This window comes from Halichoerus grypus, chromosome 11, assembly GCF_964656455.1.
Source record: "Halichoerus grypus chromosome 11, mHalGry1.hap1.1, whole genome shotgun sequence".
In the NCBI taxonomy this organism is placed as follows: Eukaryota; Metazoa; Chordata; class Mammalia; order Carnivora; family Phocidae; genus Halichoerus; species Halichoerus grypus.
This window is the reverse complement of record NC_135722.1, coordinates 71,704,045-71,716,133: the sequence shown is the minus strand read 5'-3', so window position 1 is coordinate 71,716,133 and position 12,089 is coordinate 71,704,045. Positions and strand designations below refer to the sequence as shown.

The 12,089-nt window shown below is 36.3% G+C and overlaps 1 long non-coding RNA gene across 1 annotated transcript; it reads right to left on the bottom strand.

The window, feature by feature from the left end:
* Window positions 1-1,588: 1,588 nt before the first annotated feature.
* On the bottom strand, window positions 1,589-11,885 carry LOC144379537 (uncharacterized). The gene is made up of 3 exons (XR_013442696.1): window positions 11,779-11,885; window positions 3,226-3,270; window positions 1,589-1,616 (listed from the first exon to the last, which is right to left on the bottom strand). It is a non-coding gene; the product is annotated as an uncharacterized LOC144379537 (long non-coding RNA).
* Between the last annotated feature and the right edge of the window lie 204 nt (window positions 11,886-12,089).

The window sequence follows — 12,089 nt, the reverse complement described above, 5'->3', positions numbered from 1 at the left end:
ACTTATCCTTTTTTTATATATGAAATAGGACTGAAAATAAAAGCACATACAGTAGAAGAAAGTTGTAGCCTTACAAGTCTAATATTAGAAATATGACTATGGTGTATAGCATGAGAGTGCTGAAGGTGTGGTATTTTCCATATGCATTATAAATCCATTGTCTGTCAACTTATTTAACTAATTATCTAAAATGATGGAAATGTCACTTTAAGAAATTTCAGGACTATTTTTAGTTTGCTTCCTAAATCTCCTTCATCTACTTCTACACAAGAATCAATGTTAACGATTATGTTAATATTTTTCTCAAAAAAGTTAAGGAACAAAAATGTGGTCTGATTTCCCACCCTTTCATTTTATAACTCCTCTAGATGCAATTAGCTATGTCACTTAAGCACTGTCAGGCCCTGAGCAAATCATTCATTTATTCATTTATTTTTATTTACTTGATCATTTAAAAAACCCAGGATTCTGGAGGTGGGGGGTGGAGGGATGGGTTAGCCTGGTGATGGGTATTAAAGAGGGCATGTACTGAATGGAGCACTGGGTGTTATACGCAAACAATGAATCATAGAACACTACACCAAAAACTAATGATGTAATGTATGGTGATTAACATAACATAATAAAATAAAAAAAAAACAAACCCTTGTTGATGCCTACTCTATGGTAGGCACTGTGGGTACAAAGATGGGTAAAGCATAGGCTTGCTGGATGTAGCTCACAGCTGTCCAGAACCGGAGGACCTTGATGTCATCAACAGGTAGGGTCTAAAATCATACTTGTTTCCTTAGCCTTGATTTACTTTTCTATCCTAGTATGTGTCTGAAATCCAGCCTATGTCCTTAACTTATGGACATCCTGAAAACCTGATTTTCAAGAGATGTTTGTTACTGCCACAGCAGGAAGAGAAGATCAAGGGAAGGTCTTGACAAGGATCCTATTCCAAGCATATTCCCAGAATCACATCAGTGTTTCTGTGCCCAGTACTTTCTGCTGTCTTCCCCTCACATTCCCTTCAAGGATCCATGGGATATCCCGAGAGAAAATGTATATTGTCCTGATGGAAACTCTCGCTAAAGCCAGGCCATTTTCATTTGTACAATTCTTTCTGTTTTTCACTTCCTGTCATTCAGTCTGAGCCCTGAAATCACAGCATGCTTCAAGATTCAAATCTCAGGATTTCAAACACTGTCTTCCTTTTAACTACTGCAGCAAACCAAATGCCTATGAAAAAAATAGCCTGTGGGTAGTCACGGTATTGGCTTACATTTGGTATGCTTTCTAGTCCGATGTGAAGTCTTTTACAGAGAGTACCTATGGGAAACCTTTCTCAGAATGCGGTTACTTAACATTTCACTTTAGACAGCAGATGCTTTTTGACCAAGCAAGCAAAAAAAAAAAAAAAAAAAGCATACCATCTTATCTAACTGAGGCTACGGTAACTGACTTTTACCATTTGAGCTTTGTTCTTCAGGATCCTACAAATACCTACTTACCATATTGTGTGGCTGGAGACTTCTAAGGTCTGTGATCAAACTGCTAACAGACCTTATTGAGGTTTGAAGGATGGTACTTTACTGAAGCATCAGGAATATGTGTGCTCCTCCCCATAACTGCTGTATTGAAGAAAAAAAAATTATCTGGAGAGAAACAGACAGATCCTCTATGAATTATAGTCAAAGGATGCCATATGCATATTTTCAAAATTTCCCTTGGGAGAAGAATTAGATAATGACTAGATTTAATAATAGTAAAAATGAAGCAAAAATTAAGGCAGTCATCACATTTAATAAAATTTTTTAGTAAAACATAAACAACTTTTTATAGTAGAGCAGTGATATTTCAAAATGGGAAATTTGAAACTATAAGTATAAAGTTCATTTCCATACATATTTATAAGCTCCCTATGTCTTTGAGACCTAAGATAGATGCTATGGGGGATAAAATGATAAATCAGAAATGTCCTTTGCCCTCAAAAGGATGGGATTTAAGGAGAGTAGATAATACTTGTAAGAAAATATCTAAAGCAAAATGTAGAATTATGGTAATATAATAGAGGTATGAACAAAATTCTCTGAGCTGAGAAAGTTTTTCACTCCTGGCTATCTAAGTGAGGAAAGAAAAAAAAAAAGGATAAGAAAAGAATTAGAGAATATAGGCTTCTAGAAATAATAAGTAGTCTAGGTTTGTTAGGATAATAGTAATTATCATATAAGGACTTAAATATTAGGGTATTATGACTGGATTTTATGTGACAAGTAATAGAATTGAAAGTTTTTGATAGTATGTGTTTTATATGATGGCATATATCATAATTATAACCTCATTTCTTTAAAAGTAATCTAGCTGTAGAGAGCAGATTAGAAATGGAAGGAAAAATGAGGCTGGAGACCATGGAAGAAGTTTTTGAATTGAGGTGTGAGGAAGTCTGGAAATATGGAAATATCTATAGAATGGAACAATAGTGATAATTATAAATGATATTTCAGCCGCAGAATGAATAAAGTTGTTTTTTTTTAGAATGTATAAAGTTTGACAAAATAATGGATGTGGAAGTATTAAAAGTGTAGAATCAAAATTTCAGTTCAGCAAACATTTTTTAGTGCTTGTTATTTCAGAGAATATGTTGCTTTCTGGGTTCTTTGATTAGAGAATTTATAATCTACATAACTAAGTTGGCAAAGCATCACCAATAGCAATAGAGAAAATAAAATTGTCTCTGGGGATAATCTAATAAGTTTGGTTTAAGCACAAGTTGAGTTTGACATGGCAGACACATGGATTATATCACAAAGGTAGGTCAAAGAGAGACAGAGTCTAATGACTTTTTTCTCAAACACAGTTCTGTATAAAGGAAAAAGGGACATATGGAGAAAGGAAGAAATTGACAGAACCAAGTATCTTAGTTAATTTTTGTCCTTTGGCAATCTAGTGTTGTTTTACCCACGTCTTACCCAATTTCAGTTTAAAAATCTACTCTCCATTCTTGGTCTTTGTGATTGAGGTATAGTGACTTCAGACCTTCTTCATCCCTTGCCTTCCCTAATTCCAGGTGTCATGGGTCCAGATCTGATCATCCAAGAAGTTCTTGGATGGTCTGGTGAAAGACTGATTTAAGAATGGCATATGATCAAAAACTATCATGTGAGAGACATCAAGACACAATTCTTGTGTTTTTGTGTGTGCTAACATGGACGTGGACTCTTACACTTCTTCTATACCTACCTGGTGATTGATTGAAGGGACCCTGGAATTTCTTGGGTCTTCTCTCTGGGGAGTGAAAATGAAGTCAATACAGCAGAATGCACAGTGGGGAAATGAGGAGAAACAGTCATCAAGGCAACATTTAATCCCTGTATCAGTCCATTCCAAAAGCTACTTATACGTGTGGAATTTTTATTGAAACGAATCTATGCATTCTTATTACTGCCTTAATTTTAAATTGGGCTTTAATCACTTGGTACTGAGTGAGTGTTAGATAATACATGGGTCTCATAGAGTAAGGGAAATGAATTAAAGTGAAATATGGGTCTTGAGACAATGCGGAAAAAAAGAAAGAATGGATAAATATTTATATTTAAGACGTAACATTAGAAGACCCTCCATGAGTCAAAAATAGTTGCTAAAGATGAAGGTGGTGCAAATTAGACTGGAGATTTGAAGAGTGTGGAAAATTTATGAGCCAGTTACTATGCAGAGTACACAAGAGAGCCAACAAGAAGTAATTGAATAATTGCAAAGTTACAGGGGAATCCAGATGAGCTGGCTGCCTTTATTTGATTTGGCCCAAATTAGGTCAACATACTCTCAAAATGCAGGGCAACTCAAAGTAAGGATTAAAAGGCAGGCAACGAGGCTTGCCCTGCATCTAGAATAGAAAATTCTGGGATTTTGAGGTGCTTAGATGAATAACATGGCTGATCGTGATGTTCAGGTGGATAAGGAGGAATATGTAGTTAAAATAGAGATGTGGTATTTAGTATAAGAAAAGTAAGAGAATGAAGGACAAGTCCTTTATAGAGGAGGTTCTCCCTAGAAGTGAAAAGAATCAAAAGAACATAGAAATTGTTAGAATAGAGGATTTTAAAGTTCCCAGAGCTTGAAAGTTGGATAAAGCTCTATGATGTGTTGGGTTGAAGCTCTGTCACTGGGTGGCTCAAAAGGATGACATTTCTAAAATGAGAACTTAAAAAAGAAAAATCGACACCAGACTTAAAGGAACATCAAGTAGGAGAGGAACTTGCTAAGGAAATTGGCAGAGGCTCTGTGTACAAGATGTCTGGAAGCCAAGCACAGAAGTTACTGAAGCTAGGACAGGGCTCTCAAGGTTAGCAGCTAATGGGTCTTGTCTCAGGAAGGAGAAGGGGTTATGTAAAAAGAGGGAATGGATATCAAAGTAAGGAAAGTGGTGGAATGCTTCTCTGAGGGAGACCCTGCTGAGTAAGTTTATTTTCCTGCATTAAAATGTACTTGGGTTTAGTTTCAATCAGATATAGTAAGACATGCAAACATGGAAATGATTGTCATGAAGGAAGAAGTTTACTTAAAGATTTCTAGAAACAGGGGGAACAGCATGCCACCCAGGGCCACGTGGGGGAAGGACCACAATTGGTCAGGAGGCAGAGGGGTGAGAGGGAGGATGGTGGCCCAGAGCCTTCAGTAGAGTTGAAGGCTTCACAGAAAGAAATGGGTAGTTATGCTAAGTAAAGTTTAAGATTGGATAGTTTGAATCATTTTGACTGGCTCTCAGCTATAAGGGTGGTCCCCAGTAGTCTGGTACCTAGCTCTGGGGTGATTTAGGGCAGGAGAAATATTGGCCTGGTGTGTGAGTTTAATAAAAGAGATGGTTGGGGATGTGGGCTATGGGTTGGTTGGTTTGCATATCAAAGGCACACTCCCAGGGGAGTCATTTGCTGTCTTTAGCAATTAGCTAATCCTGGGAAGGGCAGTATCTTCAGGATCAAGACTTAAATGCCAGAGCATCAAGAATATAGACAAAACAAATTCTGTAACTGAGTATGGTGATGGATGCTGATTAGACTTACTGTGGTGATAATTTTGCAATATATACAAATATCAAAGCATTATGTTGTACATCTGAAACTAATATTGTATGTCAAGTATACCTCAACAAAAAAGAATACAGGCAATAAGAAAATATAATCAATACATCTTTCATGGAAGAAGTCATTAATTATATTTTCCCTTTCATTGGCTGGTTTAACTCTGAATGTAAATTTATAAAAATTTCAGATTCAGTTAACTTTCTTGAAGCAGATCTTAGAATGGTGAAGAAATTTATCAGTTTAATAATAAAAATATTGCTCATTATTTTTATTGTTATGTTAATCACCATACATTACATCATTAGTTTTTGATGTAGTGTTCCATGATTCATTGTTTGTGCATAACACCCAGTGCTCCATGCAGAATGTGCCCTCTTTAATACCCATCACCAGGCTAACCCATCCTCCCACCCCCCTCCCCTCTAGAACCCTCGGTTTGTTTTTCAGAGTCCATCGTCTCTCATGGTTCGTCTTCCCCTCCTGCTATCTTCTTCTTTTCTTTTTTTCTTAACATATATTGCATTATTTGTTTCAGATGTACAGATCTGTGATTCAACAGTCTTGCACAATTCACAGCGCTCACCATATATTGCTCATTATTTTGAGTGCTTGCCAGTTACTACGCTAAGAGCTTTATATACATTATAATATTTAATCCTCATAACAACCATACTTGGGTAAATACCCCTATTTACACCTAAGAAAACTGAAGCCTAGATAATTTAGGTAACTTGCCCAAGGTCACTGGCATATAAATCCAGGTCTGTCTGAATTCAAAACCCAAGTTTTTCACTGTGATAGTTGCACATTTCCCTTGGGATGTTTCACTTAGGAAATCACCCATTCCATTTCATTCAATGAAGGCACAGTTACGATAAAATAAAAAGAATGTAGAAGTTTGTATCATCCCACTGATTTGCTTAGAATAAAACCAAATTTGCATTGGTTTATCACTCTTAATAAAAGCAGTCCTTACAGTGATACATAACATGCAGTCCATCTTAAGCTTTTATTTTGAACATGACAGTGGCATGTAATTTAAAGGAAAAAATCAGCCTAACACTAAGTGTACAAGGCAATAAATCTCAGGTCCCCAGAGCAACATTTTTCTGCCACCCCCTTCCTTCAGACATAAAGAGATGTGGGACTCCTGCCAGGGAAATATAATAAAATGTAAGAACAGTTATAAATGAAATACAATCAGAGCCCTACAATCTGCTTCTTTGCTAGCTTGCTTTATTCCTTCCTTGAGGATTCTATTTCTTCTTCTCCTTCACCATGGTATTCCATTTCCCTTGCTTTCATTTTCCTAGTCTTGCCACTATTTATAACATTTGCCCTTTCCCTTTTATTCTCTTTTATGTGTTTTCTTTCTTGTTGAAGGGCGGAAAAGCTGTGATTTTATTCCTATGTGTATTCTGACTTAGGGTTTGCTTTTTCTGTTGCCTTTTACTACTTTTTTTTTCTTTTTCTTTTTCTTTCTTTTTTTTTTTTTTTTTTACTGGATATTTTTTTTCTTTGTCTCTTGCCTGTATTCACTTTGTATCGTTACTTTGATCTTACTCCCAGGTTGGAAGGGGCAGTTTCCTATGAATTATCATGTTTAGAGATTTTTTTTTCCTCTTACCAAAGCAAGTCTTAACCTGCTCTTGAGATCAAACATCAGAATCCCCAAGACTAAGTACAGTGCCAAAGTATATTGAAGGAGTGCACTCATTCATGTATGCAGGCAAGAATACATTTGTTCATTTATTCTCTCTTCTGTCTGTCCATCCTTCCATCCTCTTACCAAGTATTTATTGAGTATCTTATATTCACTTATTTGATCAATCAATGAACATTCACCGAGCACCTATGATGTGCCAGGAACTAGTGGCAAAGGGAGGGAGAGGTGAGCTTGCCAGTAGACCCTTTTTTTTTTTTTTTTTAAAGATTTTATTTATTTATTTGACAGAGAGAGACACAGCGAGAGAGGGAATACAAGCAGGGGGAATGGGAGAGGGAGAAGCAGGCTTCCCGCGGAGCAGGGAGCCCGATGCGGGGCTTGATCCCAGGACCCTGGGACCACGACCTGAGCCGAAGGCAGATGCTTAACGACTGAGCCACCCAGGCGCCCCAGACCCTTTTTTTAAAACAATAATAAAATCAACTAAAAATCTGCTTTTTATCATCATCGTGTATTGGGAATTCTAAACAATATTAGTGCTAAACGCATCCTCCCCATAGAGGCTGTCCATCCACTCCCACGACTTCCCCTCACCCAGCTAGGTGTGGCACTAACATTGAACAAAACAGATAAAAATCCCTGGCCTTTGGAAGTTTATATTCTAAGTACAGGAGAAAATATGTTTGTGTATATGTGTGTGTATATGTGTGTGTTTATGTGTAAATACGTAATTATTTATATGTCTATATAATGGTGTAATATGTAAAATTATATTAATTTAATTAGAAATAAAAATTAATCATACATGCAAAGACTAGGACAAATAGGAGATTGCGTATGCGAAGCCACATCTTAATAGAACAGGAATTGATAAATCCATCAAGGTATTAACCTGCTGCCGGTCATGACTGGGACTAATTGGATTTCATATATATCTTCTCTCAGTGTCCTTAGATCTAATTGGGCATCAGAATCACTCAGGGGAGTTTAAAAAAATATAGGTGCCCTGGCCCCGTTCAGAAAAATTCTAATTCCTTTGCTTCTAGAGTATGGCCTAGGTATGAGTGTATTTGTTGCAAATGCAGCAAAATCAGGCTTTTGTTGTTCTTCCAGAGAAACTGTCCATCGGTATACCATGGCAGGGTGGCAGGGCATGGTAATATATATATATATATATATATATAACCATATGTGTATATATATGGTAATTACCATATATATATGGTTATATACATATATGTGTGTATATATATATATATATATATATATATATATAGGGAAAGATGATGGGCTTCCTTGGGGCACGAGAAAACCTATAGTTTTGGGTGATAGGGAAGCAGGAAATGTAAACATCCTCCTTCTAGACATATAACAAGATATTACCATGTATCTGCTCAATGAAGAGTGAATATGGGTTCCAGTTCTGACTAAGAGATGGAACTGGCAGGATTGCTGGCTTCTTCCCTGGGGTTTTTTTTGTTTTGTTTTTTTTTGTTTTTAAGATTTTATTTATTCATTTGACAGAGAGAGACACAGTGAGAGAGGGAACACAGGGGGAGTGGGAGAGGGAGAAGCAGGCTTCCCGCGGAGCAGGGAGCCCGACACAGGGCTCGATCCCAGGACCTTGGGATCATGACCTGAGCCAAAGGCAGAAACTTAACAACTGAACCACCCAGACGCCCCATGGAGTTGTTAGAACTTTTGATCTTGCTTCTGGACCATTGCTTAGAGGCAAATAATGCTTGCCCCCACATGTGGGTCCAGATGCATTAAGAATAAGCAGAGTAGCTGATGAAGAAGCCCTATATTTACGAGGAACTGAGATTAACTGGCATTCATCAAATGCTTCCTCAACTTTTTTTTCAAACTCCAGGGTTTAGAAATGAATATCTCTTCTTCCTGGACTGTGAAGAGTAAATGCCTGATAAGAGGGTTTGTTTTACACGATGGGGAGTGATTGAATCCAGTTTTCTTCAACACCTTTACCCTTGGATTTTTTCTACTCCACTCCTCAGGATTTATCAGACTGAGAGACTTTGGGTTCTAGCCCTCCTTTAATTCTCATTGCCTGAAAACAGTAGCTGATGCCTCTGAGGAAAATGAACTCACAGGTCAAAATAACAAGACATGTAGAAGAAACAACAATTTTAAATTGTTCCAATGTGAGGGTATGATAAAAAAAAGCATTTTAAACACACAGTATCAGGATCGTGAGAAACTCATTAAATCATTACATGCAGTACTTAAATCAAAAGAGGAAGTAGGGAAGACCAAAAAGTGTGAAAATATATTAATTTCTAATCTTATTAAAAGCAAGAGAAAGTTAATCAATTTTAAAAAGAAAGTATTAAATAGAAATGTAAAAATGGACATAATGCAAAATGTGGTGAAATAAGTGATGCAAAAATAAGGTGAAAAAATAAGGTGAGAGTAACAGGTCTAAATATATCAATAATTATATAGAGGGCAAACTTTAATTGGTGCAAAGACAAATCCTGACACATGTGGCTAATAACCAAAATCTTTCTATATGCTAAGTACAAGAGAAACCTAAAACAAGGATAAGCAAAAATTGGAGGAGAAAGCAGAAATAAAGATATTACATATGCATACTAACAAAAAAGATATATTAATATTAGATAAAATATACTTTAAGGCACAAAATAATTGGGGTAGAGAGTGTCACTACCTAATGATCCAATTTCAATTTGCCAAGAATATGTAGCTATTATAAGCATATATATATTATATATATATATATAATAACCTCAAAATAAATGAAGCATAAGTTGAGGGAATTACAGGGAGAAATTGATAAATCTATAATTTTAGTAGTAGTTTCAACACATAGCTCTTATTTATTGATGGTTATGGAATCTAAATAAGCAGAGGATATATAGAGCTCTACAACATAATGAACAAACTTGCCCCAGTGGGCACAGAGTTCCACATACAACAATAAAGAGACACTTTATCAAGAACCATGCAAAATCATTAAAAGAATTGATCATGCAGTGCACCTGGGTGGCTCAGTTGGTTAAGCATTGGGCTCTTAGTTTTGGCTCAGGTCGTGATCTCAGGGTCATGGGATGCACCTTGCCTTAGGCTCTGTGCTGAGCTCAGAGTTTACTTGAGATTCTTTCCTTCTCCCCCAACCTCTCCCCACGCTTACACATGCCTGCTCGCATGCACACGTGCTCTCTCTTTCTCTCTCTCTCAAATAAATAAAATCTTAAAAAAATTTGATCATGCACTAGGTCACAGAGAAAAATCTCAGAAAACTTCAAATATAGACATTACAAAGATCATAATCTTTGATCATAGTGTAATTCACTTTGGAGTTAATGACAAAAATATAAATGAAAATGTCCCACAAATTTAGAAATTGTAAAAACATTGTTAAACAATGCATGATATAAAAATAATTATTATAAAAATAACTGCAACTAAATTATAATGAAAACACTATGTGTCCAAATTTGTAGGATGCAGCAAAACAAATGCTTTGAAAGAAATATATACCCCAGTCGTTTTTATTAGAAAATAAGTCTTCCAGGGCACCTGGGTGGCTCAGTTGGTTAAGCGACTGCCTTCGGCTCAGGTCATGATCCTGGAGTCCCAGAATCGAGTCCCGCATCGGGCTCCCTGCTCGGCGGGGAGTCTGTTTCTCCCTCTGACCCTCCCCCCTCTCTCTCGTTCTCTCTCTCTCAAATAAATAAATAAAATCTTTAAAAAAAAAAAAAGACTTCGAAATTTGAGCTAAGGGCTCATCCTCATAAATTAGAAAAGGAAAAATAGACTAAACTTACCATGAAGATTGACAAAGCCAAATTATTTTTTGGAAAAAATTTTAAAAAGGGAGACAAACTCCTGTCAAAACTGATCAAGAAAAAAACAAAAGTAAGTAAATAATGCTAGTAATAAAAGGTGTTTCACTGTGGGTGATATGCCAAAGTTTTGCCAACGATTTTGAAAACTTATGATTAAATTAAAATTCTTGCAAAAATATGTTTTGTTACAAGTCAATCAAGGAGAGAAAAGCAACATAAATAATACTATAGACATTAAAGTAATTGAAACACTAGTTTAAAATATTCCCACAAGCAAAACACTAGGCTCAGAAAGTTTGCAAATTTTCCAAAACATCTTTCCAAGTTTGTTCAGTCCCTTATAGAAAAGAGGAAATGAGGAATGCCCTCTAATGGCTTCTATGAGTCCATTATTCACTTGGCATGAAAACTAGACAAAACTATACAAAAAGAACAATTCCAAGTCTATTTCACTCATCACCATAGATGCAAAAAAAAAAAAAAAAATCCTAAAGAAAATGTTAAGAAATCAAACCCCCAGATATGTAAAAAAATAAATTAAAATAAATAATAATACACTACAACGATACCATTGTCATCCAAGGGATGCAAGGGTGTTTTAATAATAAACAATTCAGAAATCTAATCCACCAAAGGCAAAAATCATATGATCCTCACTACATATAGAGAAAATTTATTTTTTTCAAATTTAATACCCATTTATGGTGATGATTACTAATAAATTAGGGATAAAGAGCCTTTCTTCTTCAGATATAGGGTGTAAGGAAACTTGAGCAAAAATCATCCTAAAGGAAAAACATGAGATTGTTTTCTCTAAAATAAAGCTGTCCATGGTATCAGGTGCCTATGCTGTGCCTTACATTCTCTTGGCTCACTTTCTACTCCAGTCCTTGTAGCAGTGAGCTTCACATGGGTAGAAACACTGCCTCAGCTAGCCCACAGATTTTCACTGTCTGCCTTGGGCTTTTCCTCACACCATGATGAGAGAGACCTGTGGAGGTATCAGTGGCAGGCGTGCATGTATAGCCGGAAAGGGTGAATGGGTTAATATCTCATGAACAATTCTTGAGCAGTGGAGGACAGGAGACAGAGAATAATTGCTCCTCTTTTTCTTCTCTCAAGTGAACAATTGTGAGGTGTAGTCTTCATAGTGTCTCACATAATCTCAATGGTACCAAATCCCACTTGTCGTAGAGGTGATCGATCAATTACTCACCTTTGTACTGGCTTTCCCTCCCTGTGTCTTTCACTCTTATCAGTCTTCTGCTTCTTTTCCTTGGAATTTCTCTACAAATGAATTACTTGTTTTCCAGGGTTAACCCTGGATAAGACAAATTCTCTCATCATTCTATTCAACATTATGCTAGGGGTCTTAAACTATGATTGAAAGTGTACAGATTGGAAAAGGAAATGCACACTAATGATACTTGCAGATGTTATGAGCATTTAATTAGAAAACTAAAATAATCCAAAGATATATTATTGAATGTAATAAGAGCATTTAGCAAGCTGGCTGGATATAAGAGT